This window comes from Schistocerca gregaria, chromosome 3 (genome assembly GCF_023897955.1).
Source record: "Schistocerca gregaria isolate iqSchGreg1 chromosome 3, iqSchGreg1.2, whole genome shotgun sequence".
Classification (NCBI taxonomy): Eukaryota; Metazoa; Arthropoda; class Insecta; order Orthoptera; family Acrididae; genus Schistocerca; species Schistocerca gregaria.
The window spans coordinates 819201294-819228156 of NC_064922.1; the positions used below are offsets into that span (position 1 = coordinate 819201294).

Consider the following 26863-nt stretch of genomic DNA (forward strand, 5'->3'; position numbering starts at 1 on the left):
CAATCCCATGACAGTTTATTGATAATGTTTCAAATTCAAGGACCGGTTTAGAGTGATGGATCTAAACATATACAATAGCCCCGTAAATACTGCTTTCGTAGGGATCGTGCAGATAAGATGAAATTAATTAAAACAACTATGCGAAGTAAAGGAAGAGGAGATACTCTAATAAATGGTACAATGGTAAGTAACCTCTGTCATGTTTTTCAGAATGTGGATGTATAAAAAAATGGTCAAATGGCTCTGAGCACTATGCGACTTAACTTCTGAGGTCATCAGTCGCATAGAACTTGTAACTAATTGAACCTAACTAACCTAAGGACATCACACACATCCATGCCCGAGGCAGGATTCGAACCTGCGACCGTAGCGGTAGCTTGGCTCCAGACTGTAGCGCCTAGAATCGCACGGCCACTCCAGCCGGCGAGGACGTAGAAGATCAATTCGAAAGAGCGCGCTTAACCCCCGCCCTACTATCCGGATGTTAATTTTGCACCTGTTTGTTAAACCATTTCAAGCGAATGATTAGACAATTGGAATAAAGAGGACCCAGTCGATTTCCTGTCTGTCGTGAATCTCCCTTTTTGGCTTTTGTTTAGTATTTGGTTTACGCGTCCATTCCGATAACTGTTCACTTGTTCACAACATTCTTATACCATTTCTAAAATACCATCAAAAGATAGTGAAAATCGATTCGTATGTGTTACAGTCCCAAGTAAAATATAGTTTTCATATCTTCCTCCTCCTCCCTCTCTTCTTCTTATCTTTCACCATTTTCATCTTCTTCTTCTTCCATTAGGCCTCTGCAAGACCACGGGACCCTTCATGAATTACAATTTCTTCTTCTTCTTCTCCTCCCAGAATCTTTTCATCCTTCCTCTCCTTCTCTTCCGTTCTCCTTCACAGGTCACCAGTGTCCTCTTCTCATGTCTGCTCCATTTGTGGCTCTCTAACCATTTTTACTCCTCCTCACTTACTGCTCCACTTTTCCTTTCCTTCCACCCTGACTCGCTATTCCCATCAGTCCGTCCGGAATTCAACAACCCACTTGGTTCCTGTCTTTCCTCTCCCCGTCGTCTCTATTGTTCACTATATTTTTTTCGTCATTATGTCCATATTCATTATGGTCACTTGTTTGGCAAACCGTATCCATTTCGTCTGATTACTCCTGATATTGTCCTCGTGCTCTCTTATAGTTCTTCCCTAGATCTTAACATTCATCTCTCATCAGTTCTCTCTCATCAGTTCTCTCTCATCAATTCTTACAGGGCCTCGTATTCTTCTCTCTTCTTTATCTAGCTGTTCTACAACGTTTCTTCCTTGTGTTCTCGTCTCAGCATCATTTCCCACCGTTGCCTTGTAGCATCTAATCTTTGTGTCTACATATCTCTGGTCATGCAGAAGGCGGACATCATCATTATCCTCTCTGTTATTCCCTCCTTGCTCTTGTTTCTTCCTGTTATAAATTCTTCTAAGTATTTAACTCTTCCATCGCAACTCCTGTTTCATTTTTCCCTATTCCTACAGTATTTTTAATCGTGTTAAAGAGGCAATTACCTGCGCCGGGAGTTTTGGCTCGGCACTCTTAACAGCTGTGGGGGAAGCCGCATGCTGGCTGCGCGGTGATCCACACCAAGCAGCGCACTCGTTAATGAGGCGCGTGGGAGGGGGAGGGAACCCTCCGTTAATTGTTTACGGTGGGTTGGCGGGTTGGTTAGCTTGATTGGCACATCAGCTATATTTATTTTTACCTGCTTCATAGATCATATATGCTCATACGTACGCTTACACAAAATGATGTGGAGTTCATCAATATGTAATGAAGTCAGTACAAGTTGATTCTAACTTTCTGTGTTTCAGTTGTTTCAGTACTGTACAGTTGCTGAGTATCGAGATGTCTTTGAACAATTTTTGAAGGCGTGCGGTGCTCAAATTCACTGCTACGCCCAAAGATGTGAATTAATACAAATTTATGCAAGTTGTAAACACCGATCGTTCGATTTCAACAGATGCTACTGCTACACTGTCGTTAGTTCGCAAGTAGGATGTGATCTTAAGTCGTGTTTTCTTATAATAGTGCGTCGTTGAATGTTGCTGTTAACGCAACGAATTTTATTGGCGAGTAAATGAAACTAGCAAGTCCGACAGTCAACAAGATAACAGAGGATGGGCTACCCACATCGTCTTCACCTCGTATTTCATCTACATGTGCATCATTACTCCGCACCTTAAGGAATATGGCGGAAGGTATTTACAAGTAAACCTACCGAAAGGATACTGTGGAACAAAATAAGAGACAAATATCTTTTATAGTGCTCATACAGCCATTAAGGAGGGTGATGAAACACCTCCTTGAAACAAATTGAGTTTAATATTTCTGAACGAACACCACTAAAACGGTAAAAAATACAAAAATAAACCCCAAACAAAAGTTCATATGGTTTTTAATGGACATTACAACGGCGCACCAGATTTATCGAAAAAAACTTTTTTTCTAATTCGCCCCCTCCTCATTGCTTTGTCATTTCAACATTTGACAAATAGCAAAACGCATAGCATCGTTAATACCATATTCAGCCATATATGATGTTGTATTCCAAAGAAGCATTTGTCAGAAATAAACTAGAAATATCTCCACATCGCTTTACGCACGCCCGATGTGTGTCCGCTTCAATGCCAATCTTCGTGCTGTGTTGTTTAATGCATATTTCCCAGATAAATATATTGTAAGCGCGGGCACACACACACACACACACACACACACATTTTAATTCAAGTTGTGGCATTTTCAGATTTAACTATTTTGTGTTTCAAATATAAATTGTTCGTACGTTATTGTAAGTCGGTACAAAAATGAAGAACTGCAGAATTTGCTAAATGCACTTCCATTTTGCGCACAAGGCATACGGAATTTCGAAAAACATGACATCTGGCTGCACCGTTGTAACATACACTAAAAACAATAGAACTTTTATTTGAACTGTCTTTTTGTATCTGTTACTGTTTCCACGGTATTCATTCAGAAATATAAAATATTAAAAAATATATAACATCTATAAATATATAAACTATATATAATATTTATAGGGAAATATATAAAATAAAAAATATATAAAATATAGAAATTAAAATATTAAACTAAAAAGGGGCGTTTCACCCTCTTAACCGCCTTATGGGTACGAATAAAAAAATGTGGCTCTTACTTTACACTAAATTTCAACGTATTCAAAGCCTATCAAAACCGAAGTGTGTCCCTTGTGTAGGTTTACTCGTTAGTAGTGTACCACTGTCTCTCTCCCTGTACGTATAAGTCTGAGCAAACATTGACTTCCTGTTGAGTAGTAAAGACTGCTTGTAATATTAACCCAAACAGCCTCGAATTACGGTGTGAATAAGTTGTTGTACACTGTTAAAGCTCCGTTTGTTCAGAATTATCAGTTTTTTACTATGGTTGTAGATTGTTTTTTCGTTGTTCACCAGAAGGCATAAATAAAACATTTAAAAAATGGGCTTGTAATTCAAAGGTTGTGAAATTTATGTGGATGTCCGTTTTCTTTTGTAATAAAGCAATTAATGAAACATCATGGAATGGGCAGCGAAGTAGCACGCTGAGAAACAATGAACTCGAGTGCACTGTTGAGCCATTATGGGCCGGAAGTAAAGGGCGGTTTATTTCCCAGCGCTCTTAGTTCGCGGAATAGCTGATCACCTTGCTGGTTTTCAACATACGCCCCTAAATGGAATCCGCGTCTACTGCCTCACTAACGGTTTTCAAGGCCTGCGCGCGTTAAGACGGTGCTCCTTTGGGAAGACATTTTTATGGAAACAGGAACACGATTTTCCCATCAAACGCTCATTGATGGCAGAGTGATATTAACGAAACGAACATTGAAAACGTCTCGACATATAAATTATAAAATGCTGTTCAGTGGACTCGGTCCATATTTTCCATGCGGTAGATGAGATTACGATTGTGGAAGGTCTTTGATGACACTGCACGCCGATTGATTCATCTGACAGAACACACACACACACTCACACTCACACTCACACACTCTCTCTGTCTCTCTCTGTCTCTCTCTCTCTCTCTCTCTCTCTCTCTCTCTCTCTCTCTCTCTCTCTCTCTCTCCCTTAAAAACATATCTCTTTTGCAGATCGGTCTGACACTTTCCGTTATTAAAGTAAGAACCTTTACTACTCGACATATGTTAATGCGTTTCAGGCATCAGCGAAACAAAACAAAAATTTTCAGTGTTATCAACGTCATATCCATGCAAGAATGATAAGTTCCACCGTGCTCTTGTCCGCGCCACTCGCCCCGTCGGAGGTTCGAGTCCTCCCTCCTTCGGGATTGTGTGTGGGCATGTGTGTGGGCATGTGTGTGGGCATGTGTGTGGGCATGTGTGTGGGCATGTGTGTGGGCATGTGTGTGGGCATGTGTGTGGGCATGTGTGTGGGCATGTGTGTGTGTGTGTGTGTGTCTGTGTGTGTTTTGTCCTTAGCGTAAGTTAGATTAAGTTGTGCGTAAGCCTAGGGACCGTTGACCTCAGCAGTTTGGTCCCATAGTCCTTACCACAAATTTTAAATTTCCACCCTGCTCTCGTATTTCTCCATATTTAGAATCTGAAAACTGCCCACGTCCAGATGATTTATCTTCTCTGAAATTCTGCACAGCAGTCACGATGGGGATAACTTGCTTGACAAGGAAAGAACGTAAGTGAACTGAGTTTTAAATAATACCGAAGCGTTTGTTTCCTTCAATAAACGTTTATATCTGCGATGAAATTTGAGATGAAAGAATATCAGACCAGCTGTATTAAATTAATACAAATTCAATTTTTTAAGCAGTTGTTGCTAACAATGCTGATTTTAAAAAGTTTTTACTTTATAAACCGTATTATTAACCTCACGATGTTCTACATGCACTTATAATCAAGAGTCTGTTTCGTTTCGTTGACGATCTACGACTATTTCTTTGTTCGGGAGGAGAACATGCTACGCCCCTCCCCAAACTCGCGCCCCTCCAGCTCCCCCCCCCCCCCCCCCTCCCCCTCCTCCTCCCGCAACTCATGACGTAAGCCCACAAACACGCGGGTCCCGCATAACCTGTTCTAATATGAGAGACATTGCCACAGGGCTTGCAACACTTACGCTCCAACGGAAACATACACGGCATAATGGTGTTACAACTCTTTTGTTGTTATCTGTACTGTTCTCAAGACATCTTCCCTTGAGTAACTATAACGCCGCCTTGTCTCTTCACTTAACGCCACGTTTCACAGCTATGTCTTTCCGAGCTTTACAGCACCCTCATCTAAATATTGTTTCGATACAGCGGATACTTTTAGTGCGAAAACGTGTCATCCGAGCCACTTGGCATGTCAATTCACGATCCGCACGCAGGGCTGTTATTTCATTAACTGCCGATGCTTCTCTCCGTCATCGTAATACATCTACCATCTCCTGAGATCTGACAGGGAAGGTACTGCTGGTTAGAGTGTCATCGAATGGGAATCAGAGGAACAGTATGCATGCCATGGGTTTTGTCATGGCGAACTTAGAGGACTCGAGGTTCTAAGTGCAACTGTTGCCAAAATAAACTGAATTGTTTTAGTAATAAGGGTTCAGGATTATTTGATGGAGGCATCCTAATTTGATTTTCCCATTTTTTTCCTCGAATGATTCGAGACGAATAATAATAATAATAATAATAATAATAATAATAGGCCAGTATACGACAGAAATTAATATGAGAGGAAATAAACTACAGAAAAGAACATAGTAATGTCGTCAGTGACATGAAGAGACTTGAAGACCAAAAACTTCGGAGGAACAGGAAACCGTCTGATGAAAGGAAGATATGGAGCTGCATCCATAAAGCCGGCCGGAGTGGCCGTGCGGTTCTGGGCGCTACAGTCTGGAACCGAGCGACCGCTACGGTCGCAGGTTCGAATCCTGCCTCGGGCATGGATGTGTGTGATGTCCTTAGGTTAGTTAGGTTTAATTAGTTCTAAGTTCTAGGCGACTGATGACCTCTGAAGTTAAGTCGCATAGTGCTCAGAGCCATTTGAACCATTTGCATCCATAAATAAATATATAAACAAAACTGAATCTTTAATACACCACATTTTTAAGTCAAACTAAAAGTTCTGAAGTAATTTCTTCGAGTCCCATACAGATATCTCAGTTCGTACATAGTCTTGAAATTTTGTGATTGTGCATTTTTAATAGATATGAAAATACAGGGTGACAATTATTGATCTATATGAGAACAAAAAAACGTAAATTAGTTACAAACTACAGCGTACACACGCTTTATGCAACATGTAAGCGTCACCACAGACAATCGGATTTAGGTTGACATGTTCGATATGACTGCCATCATTGGCGATGATATTGCGAAAACGAACAGCGAAATTCTGCGTGATCCGCTGGAGTGTGGGAACATCGATGCTGTCGATGACCTCCTGAATGGCTGTTTTCAGGTCAGCAACGGGTTTGGGGTCATTGCTGTAAACCTTGTCTTTAATACAGCCACACAAAAAGGAGTCACATGTGTTCAGATCCGGAGAATGTGACGACCAATCGAGGCCAGTGGCCTCTGGGTACCCCAGAGCCAGAATGCGGTTCCCAAAGTGCTCCTCCAGAACATCAAACACTCTCCTGCTTCGGTGGGCCCGAGCTCCGTCATGCACGAACCACATGTTGTGGAAATCGGGGATCTTCCAAAACCTTCACGTATCATTCGGTAGTCACCGTGCCATCAAGGAATATCGCTCCGGTTATTCTGTGACCGGACACTGCACGCCACAGTCACCCACTGAGGGCGAAGAGACTTCTCGGTCGCGAAATGCGGATTCTCAGTCCCGCAAATGCGCCAATTTTGCTTATTGACGAACCCATCCAACTAAAAGTGGGCTTCGTCGGTGAACCAAAGCACAGCATGGGCATACTAATTCCCAACACTCCCCGCGGCCAATCGTGCAGTTTGAACGCCCTAACACAAACTGTTCAGAAATTATCACGATTTTATTTCGTATAGTTCAATAATTGTCACCCTGTACTTGCAAGATCTGTAACGAAAAACTTCGGACGCATGCAGTAGATAATAAGTCAGTGAACTGTTCAGGGAAGAATCCGTATGGGCTAGGAGAAATTATTTTATACATTTTGTCTGATTTATCTACATGGCATATTAAAAATTCGTTTTTGTTCGTATGATTACTTTCTTGTATTCAAACAATTTGATGAAATTCCCACAAAAGCATGTGATAAATTTCAATTTCCCCAAACTCGACCAATGTACTGCTTCCTCCTACGTGCGTCTCGCGAAAATACCGCGAAGGTAAAAATTAAATTACAGTTCACACGGAGGCTTACAAGCAAGCGTTCTTTCAGCGAATTATTCGCAAATGAAACAGGTGTGAGAAAAAACGGGAACACTTGCTTGCTGTTTTTGACCGATGACAGTTTAAAAAGCGGACACGCAGGCAAAAGAACGACTCTGCAGTGAAAAGCCGGTTGTCCCCGCGTAGCTAATCTGATGCTTCGGTCGATACGTGCCCGTAACAGTGCTGTGAGTAGAGATGGCATAAAAAGAACCCGTTGAAAAGGCATCGCCGCCATTTTCCTGACAAAATTCAAAGCGCCGCGTATGCATAGAGGACATTGCATCGAGAGTTCTCTGTCGTAAAAAAAGAGCACTGTTCCAGTTATTTCCTCTACACGTACGAACAACCTTCGGCTAGTTCACACAGCATTGCTACATTTTTTCAAAGACTTCATGAGAAAATATGGGTCGTTCCCTGTTGGTGGCTACTGGGAAAGATATTTGGAGGGGGGGGGGGGGGTTGTGGCATTCCAGTATCGCCTGGGATTTAATGGATATGCCAGAGCAGAGGAACGAAATGGGATGGCGAACCCTGCGCCCGTCTATCTGGTTCTCAGATCTTTTGGCCCAGCGCCTTATGGTTAGTCCCCGCATCCCCATCCCTTTGTTACACGAGCTTCTACCAAAGTCACATGTTTGCCTGTCTGATCTATTATCAAACTGTATTGAAAGGTTGTATGCCTCTAAGATACTGACGGAATTAAAATATTACACTTTAAAACGACGTGATTTAAAGACGACACCCCCAAAATTGTGGATAGTTTTAATATTTCCCGTAAAGTTTTATCCTAAATAGGTACCAGAGTTTTTTTTCCGAGATGCGGACTATAAATTCGTGGCAATTTCAAAATAAAAGCTTGATTCTTAAGGTAGAGATGAATTACATGTTTTCATTTTGTTTATTGTTGTCTCTCGGTTTCCTTCTTCTTTTTGGACTGCAACCATGTTCAAACATCTACATGACTACTCTGCAATTCACATTTAAGTGCTTGGCAGAGGGTTTATCGAACCACAATCATACTATCTCTCTACTATTCCACTCCCGAACAGCGAGCGGGAAAAACGAACACCTAAACCTTTCTGTTCGAGCTCTGATTTCTCTTATTTTATTTTGATGATCATTCCTACCTATGTAGGTTGGGCTCAACAAAATATTTTCGCATTCGGAAGAGAAAGTTGGTGACTGAAATTTCGTAAAAAGGTCTCGCCGCGACGAAAAACGTCTATGCTGTAATGACTTCCATCCCAACTCGTGTATCATATCTGCCACACTCTCCCCCCTATAACGCGATAATACAAAACGAGCTGCCCTTTTTTGCACCCTTTCGATGTCCTCCGTCAATCCCACCTGGTAAGGATCCCACACCGCGCAGCAATATTCTAACAGAGGACGAACGAGTGTAGTGTAAGCTGTCTCTTTAGTGGACTTGTTGCATCTTCTAAGTGTCCTGCCAATGAAACGCAGCCTTTGGCTCACCTTCCCGACAATATTATCTATGTGGTCCTTCCAACTGAAGTTGTTCGTAATTTTAACACCCAGGTACTTAGTTGAATTGACAGCCTTGAGAATTGTACTATTTATCGAGTAATCGAATTCCAGCGGATTTCTTTTGGAACTCATGTGGATCATCTCTCACTTTTCGTTATTTAGCGTCAACTGCCACCTGACACACCATACAGCAATCTTTTCTAAATCGCTTTGCAGCTGATACTGGTCTTCGGATGACCTTACTAGACGGTAAATTACAGCATCATCTGCGAACAGTCTAAGAGAACTGCTCAGATTGTCACCCAGGTCATTTATATAGATCAGGAACAGTAGAGGTCCCAGGACGCTTCCCTGGGGAACACCTGATATCACTTCAGTTTTACTCGATGATTTGCCGTCTATTACTACGAACTACGACCTTCCTGACAGGAAATCACGAATCCAGTCGCACAACTGAGACGATACCCCATAGCTGCGCAGCTTGATTAGAAGTCGCTTGTGAGGAACGTTGTCAAAAGCTTTCCGGAAATCTAGAAATACGGAATCAACTTGAGATCCCCTGTCGATAGCGGCCATTACTTCGTGCGAATAAAGAGCTAGCTGCGTTGCAGAAGAGCGATGTTTTCTGAAGCCATGCTGATTACGTGTCAATAGATTGTTCCCTTCGAGGTGATTCATAATGTTTGAATACAGTATATGCTCCAAAACCCTACTGCAAACCAACGTCAATGATATAGGTCTGTAGTTAAATGGATTTATACTTTAGTGAACGAGTAAAACTCGAAGGAGTAGTGGGGTTCAAAACTGGCCATCCAGATTCAGATTCCCCGCGCTTTCCTTAAATCGTTTGGATGATTCCGAGCATGTCGTTGTTGTCGTCGTCGACGACTCTGAAGTCTCTCCCCTTCTTATCAAGACCTCAGGTCACTGAGGTAACCGAAGTGTCCAAACAAAATTATAGCATCGAACGATTGAGGGTGCCTTTAGGATAAAGATGAAAGGAGAGCCCAATGTTCGGAAACGTCATCCAGAGAAGCCACATATCGTCTAACATTAAGAGCTGCGATTGCTTTTTTGAAACCACCTGTACGATTGTGTAGGTTGGGGTTCTAGGTATCACACACCCTGCAGCCATTCACCGTGGTGGGCCCATCACCTGCCAAGAGGCCACAAATTAGCAGCAAGTGCGGGTTTTTACGCTCTGCAATGTTGTTGCCATCCAGTGTCCTAATACTCTCAAATCCTTGGCGAGATTTTCTGTGGGTTCCTGCCCTCAGTTCGTTCCTTCATCCCCGACAGAACACTTAACCTTTCGTCGATAGAATTCCTGCAACCCGCATACCACAATGAAATTATGTTGGATCACTTGAAATATATTTATTTTATTGTAAAAATACGCTGCCTGACAAAAAGAACTGAAGTACCGAGGAAGATAGGAGGAAACGAAATGAAACTTGACGGGTTGAGAGGGTGTGCGATGTTATAAAGACTATTACAAAATTGAGTCAAATTTACCAATAACTTGGCAGAATGAGCTCACTTACCAGTATGAAGTTGCACCCCCTTCTACCTTGGGTGCAAGCACTGATTTGTTTGAAACGGGTGTTGAAAGGCTGTCGTATTCTGTCCTGAGAAACCTAGCCCACAACTGTCGTAATTGGTCTCTGATATTCTGAATACTGGCACTGGGATAGTGTTGATGTCCTAGATGTCCCCAGACATATTCCGTCGGGGTCAGATTAGGGACTTTGTTGGCCATTTAAGTACCTCAACATGTCGGAGACAGTACGCAGAGACACATGTCGTGCATCATTGTCATGTTGAAAAACGAACGAGAGATGGTACATGAGGATGAAGGATACTCGTGACGTGCCATTATAACGCTAGAGTTCGCTCAGTTATTGCCAGCTTTGACCCGAAATCATACCCCAGACCATGGCGTCAGGATTAACATCATGTACCTCTCCAAAACACTAGAACAATAGGACATCTCCCCGGGACGCCACCATACTCGCCGACGACGGCCATCTGGGGTGATGAACTACGGCTCATCACCGAATATGTTGCAATACCAAACATCAGCAGTCCATGGTTCCTAGTCACGCCAGCTCACAAAACGCAGCGGAGGCATGGGACGATAATTCCCTAGCCGGACTCCTAATATTGTCCAACAAATTGTGCGGGATGACACGATGTTGCAGGTAGCCCACTACCTGTTCTCGAGTAGCCAGTGCTGATGTGAGGTGGCTGTGATGCGTTTGGTGCACAATGCGCGATACTCGCTTGTGGTGGTCACACGAGGTGAATGGAAGCCTTGAACACGAGTATGTCAGCCCTCACGTTCCCATGCAGTCCAGCACCGGGGCACTTTTAAATCTGAATGCCTCACAAATCTGTACTTTGCACGATTCGATCAGTCGGGCAAATGGAGTTCCACAATGAGATCTCTTTCAAAGCTTGTCAAATACTGATAACGCTGTCTGACCGTCCACCGTTCTATCTGTCAAACAGAATTGCCAGTCAAATCATTTCCACTACTGGCCATTAAAATTGCAACACCAAGAAGAAATGCAAATGATAATCGGGTATTCATTGGACAAATATATTATATTAGAACTGACATGTGATTACATTTTCACCCAATTTGGATGCATAGATCCTGAGAAATTAGTACCCAGAACCACCACCTCTGGCCTTAATAACGGCCTTGATACGCCTGGGCATTGAGTCAAAAAGAGCTTGGATGGCGTGTACAGGTATAGCTGCCCATGCAGCTTCACACGATACCACAGTTCATCAAGAGTAGTGACTGGCGTATTGTGACGAGCCAGTTGCTCGGCCACCATTGACCAGACGTTTTCAATTGGTGAGAGATCTGGAGAATGTGCTGGTCAGCGCAGCAGTCGAACATTTTCTGTATCCAGAAAGGACCGTACAAGACCTGCAACATGCGGTCGTGCATTATCCTGCTGAAATGTAGGGTTTCGCAGGAATAGAATGAAGGGTAGAGCCACGGGTCGTAACACATCTGAAATGTAACGTCCACTGTTCAAATAGCCGTCAATGCGAACAAGAGGAGACCGAGACGGGTAGCCAATGGCACCCCATACCATCACGCCGGGTGAAATGCCAGTATGGCGATGATTAATACACGCTTCCAATGTGCGTTCACCGAGATGTCGCCAAACACGGATGCGACCATCATGATGCTGTAAACAGAACCTGGATTCATCCGACAAAAATGACGTTTCGCCATTCGTGCACCCAGGTTCGTCGTTGAGTACACCATCGCTGGCGCTCCTGTCTGTGATGCAGCATCAAGGGTAACCGCAGCCATGGTCTCCGAGCTGATAGTGCATGCTGCTGCAAACGTCGTCGAACTGTTCGTGCAGATGGTTGTTGTCTTGGGAACGTTCCCATCTGTTGACTCAGGGATCGAGACGTGGCAGCACGATCCGTTACAGCCATGCGGATAAAATGCCTGTCATCTTGACTGCTATTGGTACGAGGCCGTTGGGATCCAGCACGGCGTTCCGTATTACCCTCCTGAACCCACCGATTCCATATTCTGCTAACAGTCATTGGATCTCAACCAACCCGAGCAGCAATGTCGCGATACGGTAAACCGCAATCGCGATAGGCTACAATCCGACCTTTATCAAAGTCGGAAACGTGACGGTACGCATTTCTCCTCCTTACACGAAGCATCACAACAACGTTTCACCAGGTAACGCCGGTCATCTGCTGTTTGTGTATAAGAAATTGGTTGGAAACGTACCTCATGCCAGCACGCTGTAGGTGTCGCCACTGGCGCCAACCTTGTGTGAATACACTGAAAAGCTAATCATTTGCATATCACAGCATCTTCTTCCTGTCGGTTAAATTTCGCGTCTGTAGCACGTCATCTTCGTGGTGTAGCAATTTTAATGGCCAGTAGTGTATATAACAGTTGGTTGTATTTGCGTATACGAACTTACTCTGACGTCCAAGCTTGTCTTGTGGATGCTTCATTCGTTTGTATCAGGCTGTATGTATTCAAATTTTGCTACGGTCGGCGCATCTATTCTTCAGAGCAGAGTAAAGCAGTGTTTTGTGTTATCCTCAAAATACCTATTCTCAGTTTTGTATTGGGTATTAGAGTATTTTCTGAATGTGTGTGCGAGTGGCACTGGGTCAGGAGGAGTTGGGGGGAGGGGAGGAGGAGAAGTGACGGGGCGAATGGTTGTGTGACTGACTAGTACTTTCAGGTCTTGTGTAACTCTGCAACTCCTAGTCCGCTCACCTTCTTGTTGCACACAACCAGCATGTAGAGATTATTTTTGCCTGTGTCTTATGGCACGAAATGAGAAATTAAATTAAAATTTTGATAGTAGTTCTGTTTTGCTATCCGTATTCCACAACGCAATTTTTATCTTACATTCGTCATTTGACTGCCGTGTTTATAGTAGTACTTGCATACTATATATTGTAACAGGTCCTAAGACAGTAAAAAATAGTATTTAGAAAAGTTCCTCCTTCCAGTCTTATTAACTATAACTTTGGAACAAATAACGAACACTAAGCCGTACCTTGAATTAATGCATATACCGGGAGATCAAAAATTCAGTATAAATTTGAAAACTTAATAAACCACGGAATAATGTAGATAGACTGGTAAAAATTGATAAACGTGCTTGGAATGACATGGGGTTTTATTCGATCCAAAAGAACAGATTTGCTAGACGAGTGAAAGATCTCTTGCCCACGTCGTTTGGTGATGATCTTGTGCTCAGCCGCCACTTGCGTCATGCTTGACCTCCCAGGTCCCCAGACCTCAGTCCGTGCTATTATTGGCTTTGGGGTTACCTGAAGTCGCAAGTGTATCGTGATCGACCGACATCTCTAGGGATGCTGAAAGGCAACATCCGACACCATCGCCTCACCATCACTCCGGACATGCTTTACAGTGCTGTTCACAACATTATCCTCGACTACAGCTATTGTTGAGGAACGATGGTGGACATATTGAGCATTTCCTGTAAAGAACACCATCTTTGCTTAGTCTTACTTTGTTATGCTAATTACTGCTATTCTGACCAGATGAAGCGCCATGTGTCGGATATTTTTTGAACGTAGGTATTTTTTTGGTTCTAATAAAACGTCATGTCATTCCAAGCATGTGTGTCAATTGATACCTCTCGATCTACATTATTCCGTGATTTGCTCAGTTTCCAAATTTATACTAACTCTTTGATCACCCAGTATATCTCTCATAAGATATGTTTATCGCAAGGTATGCTGGGTACTGTCTTCCTTCCCTGCCCGATCCATCCCCTCCCCCCTCCCCCCTCCCTCCCGCCACCGGTTCCACGTCCCCTGTTGTTGTAATATTCCTTCTCAGGCAGCCTCCATACTGATTACGTATTCATACATGCGATCTAGTTAGAATTGTCTGTTACGGCATCAAGTTTCTCTTGGCAGCTTCAGAATGCAGCGAGCATCGCAAAGAATGGACTAGCCCCAAATTCAAACTGCATGTAACCATCACAAAAAAGACTGTATACGTACAATTAAATTTTTCGTTGTTTGTGAGGAATTTAGCTACGCATGATGATGCAGAAAATTTACTTGGGCGTGCTCAAAAGTAATGCCTCCAAATTTCTTACGTGAAAACTCTGGAAGCTTCTCCATTAAAACGAACGTTATGAACATTCATTTTTGTTCTTCATGTCTACATGCTTATTTCTCAGCGTAGTCAACCAAGCGAGGAAGACATGCCTCTCAACGAGAGACGACTTTGCTGATGTCACTGTAGAATGTTTCGCTTTGTTCACGGGGCCACAACGGGGTCTGTGCTTGCAGTGCTTCATCAATATGAAAGTGAAGTACCCGAAGGTGGTCTGTAAGTTTTGGGAGCAGATGAAAATCGGATGGGGACAAGCCGGGATGATCGATGACAATGAACTGAAGGCTTCGGTTTGTTGCAGATGTCGAAGTGCTCTTATGTGGTCTGGCATTGTCGTACTCAAGGAGGACGTGTTCCTTGTGTACACGAAGTCTTCGAATTTGAAACACTATTTACAGCACGCAGTTTCGCACGCACCGATGTAGTTACGTTACACCCCGCCATTTTACGCACTATAATTCGGAGTGCTTTAGCGGCAAGAGCTGCGAATATGTATACATGACGAATGAACATGTAGGATGTTCATAACGTTTGTTTTATTTAGAAAGCTGTAAGAGTTTTCAGATAAAAAATTCGAAGGCATTACTTTCCAGCACGACCTCGTAAATCATCCCCCCACGACTTCGCTCGCCATCAGCGTGTGCATGAAATTACCTAGCTTAAGAAATAAATTTACCGTGCAAGATGGGTATCTAAGTGCCGTAAAGCCCATTTTACACGATGCTTGCAGACGTAGAGGGTAGGAAAGTTACATCCTGTGTATCTAAACGTTCGATTCCCTGTTCATCCTACGATATGTACCTGGAATTTTACGTGACTTTCATCCACGCCAACACTACGCTTAACACAAAAATTACGAACTTGGGAAACGCCGTGGTCGAAATCACGTTAAACTCTAATCTTTTTTTCTTACTTTCCTTGTTTCTCCCTTCGCACCTTTCTTTCCCCCTTTCTGTCTTCTTTTTTATTCTGTCCTTCTCCTAGTTTCACTGTTTGTGTCTCCTGCTTGTTTCTTCCATTTCTCTTCTTTTTAATACTTTCTTTCTTTTTCATGTTCTAGCTTTTTTTGTTCGTTGTCTGTCTTAATTTTTCCTTATTTTTTCTTCTCTCTCTTCTTTCAGTCCCTTTCTCTTTCTTTCTTTCTTTCTTTCTTTCTTTCTTTCTTTCTTTCTTCATCTTTTTTACTTTATTTTTGTTATTCTTCCTTTCTTTACTTTCTCTACTTTTCTCTGTTATCATTCTCTCTCTCTCTCTCTCTCTCTCTCTCTCTCTCTCTCTCTCTCTCTCTCTCTCTCTCCCTCCCCCCTTCCGTCGCGAGAAGCAGTACAGTACAGTAGGTGTGGCAGGCAGCTTTGGGGCTTGCCTCGTGGCCCAGACCAGCTGACCGCCTGACCTTTGGAGATGCGGCAGCCGCGTTCCTGAGCGGACGCTTCCCGCAGGCCCTGGATTCTGGAGGGGAGAGAAGCCATCGAGAAAGTGGCCCTTCCCGGGCAGGATGGCACGCATATTTAGACTCCAGCTCGCCACGGTTACCCAACCTCCGCGGGAAAAGCAGCGACAATAATGTGTGTTTCGCAATCGCTTCTTCGCTGCGAAGGAGTAGCCTAACTCTCTGGAACATGCCTGGAGTAAACAAATCCAAGTTCCGCGTCAATCGCGCAGTATACGAGGACAATTTCTGTCGCTGGCATGTCGATTCCAAAATGTGTGTTTCATAAACAATCACAATTGTGTAATCTGGTGTGTAGTAGTGGAGAAATCACATCTATGGGAGTGGCGCAGTGATTTGTATATTCGATTCGAGTACCGGATGACCTAGGCCCAAATCCCCGTCCGACATCGTGATTAGAGTTTCCTATGATTTTCCCGAACAGGTTTAGGCGAGAGCTTCTTTTGCTACCCAAATCCAAGGAGCTAATACTCAATTTTTAATGACCTGATGAGCTGTACGGCCTTCCCCTTCTCCTCTGGAAAAGATGCCGAAAGTTAACACAAATGACATTAAGATTTGCGGAAAGACTTAATTGCTAACACCTCGTGTAAAAGTGGTTAAAGAATGCTTGCGAAACAAGAAATTCTTAAAACGCAAAGTAGCCAAGATAACTGAAATTATCTGCACCAAAAACAGAAGAAAGATTCCCCGTTATGCAAGAAACCGTTTTACAGTTTCGTTTCTACCAAAAAATTTTCAAATGTGTGTGAAATCTTATGGGACTTAACTGCTAAGGCCATCAGTCCCTAAGATTACACAGTACGTAACCTAAATTATCCTAAGAACACACACACACACACACACACACACACACACACACACACACACGCCCGAGGGAGGACTCGAACCTCCGCCGGGACCAGCTGCACACTCCATGACTGTAGCGCCTCCGACCGCTCGGCTAATTCCGCGTGGCAGTGGGAGTTTGTTCCTACTCAGTTAGGAAGCCTCAAAGGTGTGGCAAAGCAACCAATTCGACGAGCAAATAATTATTTTTTTTTTAATACTCGGCGTCCACGTTCCCGTATATAACGGCGGGAGAGCAGATGGACTATCAGCTCCGATCCACGAGATCAACCATCTTGCTACTTGGGCAACCGCCGAAGTGTTCTATTGCCTCTTAGGCATTACCTATTCTTTCTTGAAAACAGTGAATTTTCGTTATTCACTTAATGTCGATGTATGCTGCGAATGTTTGCTTGTTTGTGTGATGATTTATGGACTCATGACACCTTTACAGTGCTATTATTCAACCACCTAAGTCTGATTCTACACAGGAGGATCGCAATTAGGCTTACCATGTTTCTTTAAGCCCAATTCAAAACATATTACCATTTTGTTTTGGTTCCAACGGAGGATATATTTTTGAAAGTACTTAAAAATCCTAACAGTTTGTTTTAGTAAACTTTCTTTATTCAGTTATATTTTTCATTAGACAGCGGTATAAGAAATCACTTTTCTTCAGTTTGTATTTTTTCAGACACCATTAAAGATACCAGACAACAATTGGAACAAATTTTGAGTTGGAGCTATACGATGATACTGTTAGGTTATAATTGTTTTCCAAAGGCCGCAACACATTGTCATATGCAAATGACAAAATAAGGTTAACGATAATTGTCTCTGTTTTGATACTAGGAGATGAATATTTTGGATCATATAAGTTTGTAACCCGTTCAGACATGCAGCCTCATTTTTGAAACCGAGTTCGTGTCTAGCAGTGTGATTTGAAACTGTAGCCTCTTTAGCAGCATACTCCAGGTCACTGTTATTGCCATTATTGCTTGAAAAAATCTCTTATGTTTGCTGAAGCAGTAATTTTAATAGTACTCGTGTGTTAATCTGTTTGTACGTGGTCTTTGATATCGCCCTTTGCTTTATGTGCAACAGAAAATTCTTCAGTACATAATGTGCAATAAACGAGCTCATTGCACAGTTTCGAAAATTTGTATTCCTTTTGCAGGTTAACATCAAACACAAACTTTCTAATGAGACCTATTCTTGAGTACTGCTCGAGTGTTGGGGATCCGCACCAGGTCGGATGGTCAGCACCTAGTCGGATTAAAGGAAGACATCGATGCAATTCAGAGGTGGGGTGTCAGATTTGTTACAGCTAGGTTCAAACATTACGAAGGTTTTACGGAGATATTTTGGGAAATCATGTGGGAATCAGTGGAGGGAAGGCGACGTTCATTCCGAGGAATGCTAATGAGACGCGCGGGATGGCCGTGCGGTTTGAGGCGCCAAGTCACAGACTGCGCGGCCCCACCCGCCGGAGGTTCGAGTCCTCCCTCGGGCATGGGTGGGTGGGTTTTTGGTAGTATAAGTTAGCTTAAGTAGTGTCTAAGTCCGGGGACCGATGACCTCTGCAGTTTGGTCCCTTAATAATTAACAAATATTTGAACTTTTATTGAACGCTAAGGAAAAAAATTGAAGCTGCCTGAAGAACGATTGTACTGCTGCTGACGTAGATATCGCGTAAGGACCATGACGATAACATAAGAGAAATTAGGGCTCGTACAGTGCTATAGAGGCTGTCGTTTTTCTCTCGCTTTTTTTTTTTTTTTTTGCGGGACAGGGCAGGAAGTGCCTAGTACCCTCAGGAATGCATACTACCGTGGCTAGCGGAGCATGTATGTTGGTGTAGAATTTAAACTGGTTTTGCCGGAAAGTAGTTACCGCGAAACACTTTGAATGACTTCAGAGAAGCTGTATTCGAAGAAGACTATGCAGCCATTAAACTGTTACCATCATAACTGTGGCTTAGGAATGATGAGGACAAAATAAGGAGTTAGGGGTCGTACGGGGGCATATAGATAGTCACTTTTCCCTCATTCACCACCCGAATGAAATAGAAAAGAAAATCGATAATACTGCTATGCTCTGCGAAGTATTTTATGTAGGCGGTGAATCGCGTCAGTGAGAGCAACTTTTCGTGCCTGCTCCCACTCCTAGTGGGACTGGACCAGTGGCAGAGCACAGTTTGGCTGCTGCCCCGCCTGAACGGGGGCTGCAATTCTCAAACAGCCCGTGTCCCTATAGCGCTTTGCCCTAGGCAGATTGGACCCGGTGGCTGCCCTGTCGCCGTTCGCTGGTAGTCTCGAGCACAAAGCCGAGTGTAAGTTGGTACAGTATGTGGCCGTGGACGGCTGCCCCGACCGAAGCGCGGGTCTGCTGCATACCCGATACATTCCGCCCGCAGCGGCCCAGAGGAATGCTAACCACGCCGCGGGCAAAGGCGGAGCTGTGGGCCTTGGCAGGCTCGCTCAGTGCGCGGCCGAAACGATCCCTGTACTGCGACACTCTGCCTCAGTAGAAGCGCGTCCTACTAAACCAATAAACGCCTCTGTCCCTATATCCCTCCTCGGCTAATTTTCACATATCAATCTAGTGAACGGACTCGGTAAATTCCTCTTCGAAACAAAGAAAATGAAATGGAAGATCCAAATTTTAAACTGAGTTTTTATTTTTTCTCCGTTCAGCGTAATCTCTCTAGGTATATGACTGTCTAGCACCTCAACGGAATGGACAGTGTCTTGAAAGGAGGGTATAAGATGTACACCAAAACGAGGATAATGTAGTCGAATTAAGTCGGGTGATGCTGAGGGAATTAGATTAGGAAATGAGACACTTAAAATAGTAAAGGAGTTTTGCTACTTGAGGAGCAAAATAACTGATGATGGTCGAAGTAGAGAGGATATAAAATGTAGACTGGCAATGGCAAGGAAAGCGTTTCTGAAGAAGAGAAATTTTTTAACATAGAGTATAGATTTAAGTGTCAGGAAGTCAGTTCTGAATGTATTTGTATGGAGTGTAGCCATGTATGGAAGTGAAACATGGACGGTAAATAGTGTGGACAAGAAGAGAATAGAAGCTTTCGAAATGTGGTGCTACAGAATAATGCTGAAGAGTAGATGGTAGATCACATAAATAATGAGGAGGTATTGAATAGAATTAGAGAGAAGAGAAATTTGTGGCACAAAATGACTAGACGAAGAAATCGGTTGGTAGGACATGTTCTGAGGCATCAAGGGATCACCTATTCAGTATTGGAGGGCAGTGTGGAGGGTAAAAATCGTAGAGGGAGACCAAGAGATGGATGCACTAAGCAGATTCAGAAGGATGTAGGCTGCAGTACGTACTGGGAGATGAAGAAGCTTGCACAGGATAGAGTTGCATGGAGAGCTGCATCAAACTAGTCTCTGGACTGAAGTCCACAACAACAACAACAACATAACCGTCTAGACAATTGGTTCCCTATCTTTCTGAGAACGAACTGAAATGTCCGCAAATACCACCAAAAATGGTATAAGGGCCATACCGGGCCGTGGAGAAATTGTCGTGTAACAGGAGCAGAGATTCAGTAAAAACTGAACAAAATAATCAACTATGCATATTTAAACAAAAGAGTTTTTGTAAGGCTTTTTATTAAACCAAGCAACAGTAAGTCAACAAGAGGCCTCGTAATAACTCATCTGTGTCCACAGCTTGTGAAAGTCCACCCTATTTGTAGCCATCTGACAGTGGCCAACAGTATAAGTAATGGAAATGGAACACCAAATCCATATTTTCTAACTATTTATTATGCAGACTACTGGTTTCAGCGCGACATTTGCGTCATTTTCAGGTCCTCTTTACCGAAAAAGCCACTTAAATAGTAACAATGCCTGTGTCTTACAGCTTAATTGATGTGAAAAATAAGATATAGCAACTACTTTGACATCATAAAGGAAGAAAACACAACTAAGGTACCTTAAGAGTTTACAAATCAATATATGGGGTCGCTTTATATAATACGACTCTTTTGGAGGAACTTGACTGATAAATGGATAAAAGTACATAAAGATAAATGCACGCAGTAGAATAATGTTCCATAGTAATCATGCTTGTGATTATTAGCATATGTGGAAAAGTTGCTACCTTCTGTGGCAACTAGTAAGTGTTTTTATGTCGATGTACTTTTTCTTTTTTATAGAAACTCCAATCACGAAACAGATAAGAGTATGTACACCCGAAGTGCTCGTTGGTTGCCTTTTGCTCCTTTCATGATGTAAAACGGCCGTGGTATCTTATTTTTTATGTCATTTAAGTCATCAGACACAGACATAGTTACTATGTATGTTTTTGAACAGGACCTGAAGATGATACAAATGTGGTGTTCCATTTCCAGTAACAATTTACACCCCAGCTTTTTCTTATAATTGGTGTTGGCCACTCCTCATTGTAAGCCTTAGTTAAAGTTCGTTTGATTCTTTACCTTTGATTTTTTACGTTTTTTACATTGCTATCATAATCTAAAATGTTCGTACAAACATACAAGCTGTAATTTAAAAACCGTTCGTTTAGTGTTTTCATTGGTGATACTGGTTCTGATGTCTATGATGTCTACCCTATAATTTCCAATAGTTAACACAAGGTTCCCTTTTGAGGCGACAATGTTACACACATTATATATATACAGAGGTAGTGAACAAAGCAAACAGTGTGTTCGCTGCCTTATATCCCTTAACAAACAGAACATCACATCACATCATCTTTCAAGTAGGAAAAACAGTCTCCGACTTTACAAGTCGGTAATATAATCAGTGATGTTGGATGCTGCGTCTACGCATATTGGCAGAATTCAGGTTGACCGAAATGAAACATTGAGAATTATGTTAATTGATCCACGGCTCGTTAGAAACTCAACAAATCACAATGATCCAAACACTAAAACTGTTTCAAAACGGATTCGCTCTATATCTGAACGCCTTTACACCGAACTTCCTTAGTCAACCAACACTTTAATTACACAATTATTCTTTTATAGTACCCATGACCACCAAAAAAAAAATACACAGTCAAAATTATTGTAAATAACGTTTTGTACTATAGTAAATTATAATATTGTGAATTTCTTCATAGTGTTTTGGCACTTGTTATAACAACAATGAATGTTGCTCAATATTTACATGTAAGCATCCTTGTATTCTTATCATTATTTACAAATTAATTATTAACTAGTCACTGTAAGACAAAACTCGAATCCATGTTTATAAATGCATCTGCACCTTGCCATGTCGTGGGGTTTTTATTACCTCCTTGGTATGTCTTTTGCCCTACTATGGTGATGTGTTAGTTTTAGAATAGTTTATGTAGTGGGGAGTAAAGACCATCGAGTCGAAACCTTATAATATCAAAGAAAAGAAAAAGGTACATGGAAGATTTGACGGCTCAAACCGGCCTCCTTAGGACTTTCCCGTTAACAATAATTTTATCTTATAACTCTTCCATTAGTCTGCTTTTCCATTAAGTTGCGAAAGTTTTTCTTTTCTGTGTCTGTAGCTGCAAGCCGTCTAACGAACTTGAGTATATGACAAATTACGAAACAACCTAGTACACACCAAAACCGTATCCACAACACTACCGCAGTTCCAACTGCATAACGTTGACGTTTTTGTGTTTGTTTACTAATATACACTCATGCAGTTGCAAGTGACATGATCCATATTTTACAATATCTATGAGTGCGCTACTTTTGCATGTTTTAAAATTGAAAAAACCCAAATGATGAAGGTGGTGTTGTCGCTGAAACTGGCTTGGGAATAAATAAATAAATATCAAAAGTGTTTTGCATCAAGACGGACCCACAATCCCATATTGTTGTTGTCCGATAACAATAGATAGTAGCTATAACGTCTGTTGCCTGTTCTGTTCCAATAAAATATATTTTCAGTGCTCTGTCATTTCGGAGCTCAAGAAATAGTACATAGTCTCTAGTTTGACACACTGAAAATATTTAGTCCAGGGATGAACACCGTTTATATGAACGAAGAACAACTGTCTTTTCAACCGTGATACCATGTAAAGTGAATGTGATATACACTGTCATTCTCCAGCACAGAGTGGTTTAATTCTTAAAGAGGATATATTATGTCTTATGTAAAGACTGACATGTAAGAGATTTTTTTTGCAAAGATAGCATAGCAAGTCTCTAACTATGCTGTGTTAGCACTCGTTGGCTAGAATGACTGGATAATTCTGCAAGAAAGGTGTTCAAGAATAACAGCGTGTATATTTGCCAGCATATTTCAGTTTCCACGTCTTACTGATTGCCATTTAAAAAGTTTATTGCTTCATTTAAAAACTTATTAGTTTATCTTGGCGGAAGAAATGTTAAGGCTATGGACTTTAAAGAATGGTATTGGGACCTGCATTCTATAATTTACTGAAATGAACAGTTTATAGTGTGTCAACGTTCTTTGGGACATTTGTACAGGAGTTGGGGAGGGAGAGAGAGAGAGAGAGAGAGAGAGAGAGAGAGGAGGATCACTTAACAGGTGGTACAGTTATTATAAATAGTTTTTACAATGTAATAAAAACAAGCAGTTCACGTTCGGTTAGACCGGCAGCAAATATTCATTTCTTATTTATAGGACTGTGGCGCTGTAAGTGCAGCACATGAATTTGACAATCTGGTCTTTGTTTGTTCCAGGTCCGCAGCCCGTGTTTTCAACGTAAATCCTGCAAAGTTGCTGTGAAAACAACGATCTCCAGACGCATTTCAGGTAAAGACTTTCCCCATTCACTACCAATTATTGAGTAATACTATCAAATACATAACTGGCCATCAAAATTGCTACGCCATGACTATGGTCTGCAACGTCAGCTACATCTTTACAAATTGTGAAACACAAAACTCGAAATAAGAATATGCAAAATCTTTCTGAAAGTTGTGCAAGCTGTCTTGTGTAGATAAAGCCAGTCGAACAAACTCATTTCTCAGAAGTAGCGCACTTACATTTACATAACATCGAATATTATAGAACATACGTTTATGAAACTAATAAGAAAGTATCAGAATGTATTAAAAAAGTAAGGGGTAGTAAAAAATATTAGGATTCAGTAGGACATGTCCAACCTACATGTCACCTAATACCTTTCAAATCTGCGTCTTTACTCATTACGCTACGCTGACCATGAAGAATTGGCGACCATACTTTACATTTTACCCTGAAAGTTTTAAGTAGAGTAAATTCGTATGTTTGCTTTTAAAGTCATGTGTCATATATTTACATTCATGGCATGCACTACACTTATTAAGTAATGACTAATGCAATATAGCGGCGTAAACCATTTTAAACCTCATCCGCGAAGATGGTCTAAGACCATAACCGATAGATATTTGGGTTTAAAATAAAAACGGCTGATGGTTGAAATATGCATTTTATACATACATTATTGCGAATGACGGCTGTACTCATTAATAATTACAATGAATACAGTTACAGGGAAGAACTGTTTCCGTAAGGAATCAAACCTGATACAGCATAGGAATGTTCAAAAATTTTCCTGGTCAACTCATTCTGCAGATCTCCCTCACTCGTTGAAAACATCTGGTCGTGGGGTGCCACTATACTGGCACGGCACCACTCGCGAGTCACCGTGACTTGTATAAACCCTGGCGTAGAACTGAAGCAAGACTAGCTCAGCTGGTGCGGCACCCAGCCGCGTTAAGAGCCACCTGGCTGGCTGCCTGAGGCGACTTCCTTTCCAATCCTACCAACCCCCAAATCACCTACACTAACCATATATTCTTCCATCTATACCTACACTTTCCCCAGTTTACTCCCTTTCGTTACAGTTTTGGTGGTCACTGCGTATTTCGCGCCTCCTATTTCTCAGAAAGCGTATTGAAAACGTTAAAGAGCACGAAAGAAATCTCCTTTAAAATACCGTTGTGCTCATCCATTAAGGGCCTCTACGGTGAGATATAAACATTGTTATCTGAATTATTTGTCTGATTAAGCGCGGAAGTAAGTTTACACGCATAGTTTTCGAATTTCATTCGTCTCACATTCCAATTTATATTACTTGTCTTTTGCAAGCGTTTTGGTTTTAAATAAGCGTGTTTCGTCAAACTGTCTTAGGTATGTTCAGTATTCCTCAGAAAGCGGTTATAATAATAATTTAACTATTAATATTTTTACTCAAATCACAAACTTAAGTACATAGTATTGATAGTAGGCAACCATATTTATTTTATAGTTTGTTAAGAGCCGGCTTTCGGGTTTCTAGGTCATCTTCAGACAACTTAAGACTAAACACGTGGTTCACACGATACCACCAAGAGTTCATAACTGTACAAAAGTTGTTTTCCCAAAGATGTGTGACGTTTTATGAATGTTTGCATAAAAACATGCGTTATGATATCCACTGGCGAATAACTTCCATGGTTGGTTGGTTGGTTGGCTGATTTGGGAGAGGGGACCAAACAGCGAGGTCATCGGTCTCATTGGATTAGGGAAAGTGGGGAAGCAAGTCTGCGGTGTCCTTTCAAAGGAACCATCCCGGCAATCGCCTGAAGCGATTTAGGGAAATCACGGAAAACGTAAATCCAGAATGACAGGACGCGGGTGTTGAATCGTCAGCCTCCCGAATGCGAGTACTTCCATGGTTCTAGAGATAAAAACTGCAGGGGAAGTTAGACATTATCCAACAAATAATTCAGGACGTTTGAGTTACTTAGTTGTATGTCCATGAGTCATTTGAACGAATCTTTCATTGAAACGATGTAAAATGAGCTACGTTACGGGATATTTATAAATGATTGTTAACATTAATGAGCACATTTTTACTTCTACTCAAGCAACACAATTGATATTTTTTTCTACCTGGCTATCAGTTTTCAAGTAGAATTTCGTCAATGGAATCAGTGTAGTTGTCCAGCAGAAATGATTTCAAATTCGGTTTAAAAAGTGCTTCGCAACCTGTCAGACATTTTATACTATTGGGCAAATCATCACAAATTTTTGTTGCTGCTTATTGAATTCCTTTCTGAGCCACTAACAGCTTTAACATGGGATACCAAAGGTTATTTTGCCCCCCCCCCCCCCTAGTGCTGCAGATATGTACATCACTGTCCTTCTATAATTGTCATGGATTATTTATGACGAATTTAATTAGCGAATGTGTGTGTAGGGGGATGCAAGAGTTCTGAGATGAACAGGTTAACACAACGAAGGAAATCGTGGCGGTCGCATCGGCCTGACGACTGATGGCTGCATAAATAAATAATTAAAAAAATAAGTAACAAAAGTAGATTGTGAACTTACTTTCATGTCTCCAATATTTTATGCATGTACATTGGCTCTCTTGTATGCAACTCTGAACACAAACTTTCGGAAGAAATACAATACATTTACTATAGGAGACACAACCGTGCCCGTCTACATCGTTTACGTATAGTTAAACGGAATGCAACTATGGTTTTAGAATGAGACACTACATACTTAAGTTCTAAATAATCAGATAATAAATATAGTGATTTTATTTTGTAGTGCACTGAATGTGCCTTAAACAAATAGATAAAATGTTATGATTAGTTAAAAACAAAAATAAAATTCGGTTCCAAAAAGCGATAGTAGTTCTTTTTATCTACAAAATCATATATCACTTTCACGTTCGTACTAAAATACTGTTACGTACGTCACTGTGAGAGGTAGCTATTCTAATCACTGCAACTGATTCGCATCTTTATGCTGATTGGGTGTTGGCTGCTGCTGCCGTGACCCGCCACGTGTTCCTTCATCTCCCTATTATCTACGCACACGTGTCTGCTCGCTCACTGCTTGTCATTCTCTAGCCTGGACACTCCACTTTGACCTGCATTGTAATACTTGGTTTCTGTTTTCATTAAACTCTCAATAATGATATTCTAAGTTATTCGAATAAAATCGTAATTGATACATGATTTCCAGTATGCCGTTAATTTCTTTGAGCAAGTAATGTTTCACCACTGCTGTAGCATCCGAATTCTTGTTTTATGCATTTCCTCTTTACATTACA

General features: G+C 41.7%; 1 protein-coding gene across 5 annotated transcripts in view; it reads left to right on the forward strand.

The window, feature by feature from the left end:
• LOC126354517 (putative polypeptide N-acetylgalactosaminyltransferase 9) overlaps positions 1 to 26863 on the forward strand; it is a 1011821-nt gene that overhangs the window by 578752 nt on the left and 406206 nt on the right. For all 5 annotated transcript variants that reach the window (XM_050004230.1, XM_050004237.1, XM_050004234.1 and 2 more), the window contains exon 2: positions 23511 to 23583. The gene's annotated coding sequence lies outside the window, so the exon portion shown is untranslated. The remainder of the gene's footprint in view (positions 1 to 23510; positions 23584 to 26863) is intronic.